Source organism: Pinus tabuliformis, chromosome 2_2 (genome assembly GCF_031772625.1).
Source record: "Pinus tabuliformis cultivar Carrire ecotype Pingquan chromosome 2_2, CPIR1, whole genome shotgun sequence".
Lineage (NCBI taxonomy): Eukaryota > Viridiplantae > Streptophyta > Pinopsida > Pinales > Pinaceae > Pinus > Pinus tabuliformis.
In genome coordinates, this window is record NC_142300.1 from 172,090,853 (window position 1) to 172,092,453 (window position 1,601).

Genomic DNA, 1,601 nt, shown 5'->3' on the forward strand with positions numbered 1-1,601 from the left:
TTCAAATGGTTCAGAAACTACCTGGGGGTTTAGTGGCATTTGGTCTCTATGATTGGGTTGACCCATTCTCTGGCAGCTATCACAAGCCCTTACATACTTCTTTGCATCCTTGAATAGTGAGGGCCAATAGTAACCCATCCTCAGAATTTTATGCGCTGTTCTTTTATCAGCAAAATGGCCTCCACAAGGGCCATCATGACAAGCTTTCAGTATGTCATACACTTCATCTTCTCTAATGCATCTTCGAATCTCCTGATCAAGCCCAGTATAGAAAAGACATCCGCTGATACAACTATACCTGGCACTTTGTTGAACAATTCTTCTCTTTTCCCTATATGACAGGTGTGCTGGTAGTTTTCCTGCAACCAAGTAGTTAGCAATATCTGCATACCATGGAGAATGAGCAGAAACTGCAAACAAATATTCGTCAGGAAAACTATCATCCACTGGAATATCATTATCAGTTTTTAACCGTGAAAGAAAATCAGCCACCACATTTTCTTTACCAGGCCGATCTATAATTGTAATATCAAATTCCTGCAATAGTAATAGCCATCTGGTAACTCTAGCATTTGTAACAGATTTGTTCATTAAGTATTTAATAGCTGAATGATCAGTGTGCACAAACGTAGGATAACCAGTAATATAGTGTCTGAATTTATTAATGGCATAGATTACTGCAAGGAACTCTTTCTCGGTAACTGTATAGTTAAGCTCAGCAGAGGTCATGTTCTTACTGATAAAGTATATAGCATAAGGAAGATGATTTTCCTCTTGTCCCAGGACTGCTCCAATAGCACTGTCTGAAGCATCAGAGGATATGTGAAATGGAAGATTCCAGTCAGGCCCCCTCAAAATAGGAGCAGTAGACAGCTGATGCTTCAGTTCTTCAAAAGCTTTTTGACAAGAACTAGTCCACTTGAATTCAGCATTTTTCATAAGCAATACAAACAATGGAGAAGCTATTTTAGAGAAATCTTTAATAAATCTCCTATAATAACCAGCATGTCCTAAAAAACTTCTCACATCAGTTTGAGTTTTAGGAACAGAAAGATTCTGAATGACTAATATTTTAGATGGATCTACCTGAATACCTAGAGATGAAATAAAATGTCCAAGCACTATTCCCTCACTCATCATCATGTGACATTTTTCGGTACTTAAGGAAAGGTGGGCTTGAATACATCTTTCTAGTACTTTCTCAAGGTTTTGTAATCCCTCTTCAAAAGACACACCATAGGGGGTAAAATCATCCATAAATATTTCCATACAGTCATTCAGCATATCTGAGAAAATTCCTATAACAGCTCTTTGAAAGGTTGCTGGTGCATTGCATAATCCAAATGGGAGAACTCTATAGGCGAAAGTTCCCCAAGGACTGGTGAAAGTGGTCTTGTCTTGATCCTGGGGTGCAATTTTTATCTGATTATAACCACTGAATCCATCTAGAAAAGAGAAGAATTTCTTCCCTGCAAGACTGTCCAACACCTGATCAATGAACGGTAAGGGAAAGTGATCCTTTTGGGTAGCTTTGTTTAAAGCTCTATAGTCAACACATACCCTCCATTTCCCGTTTTTCTTAGGAACAATTACTAACGGGG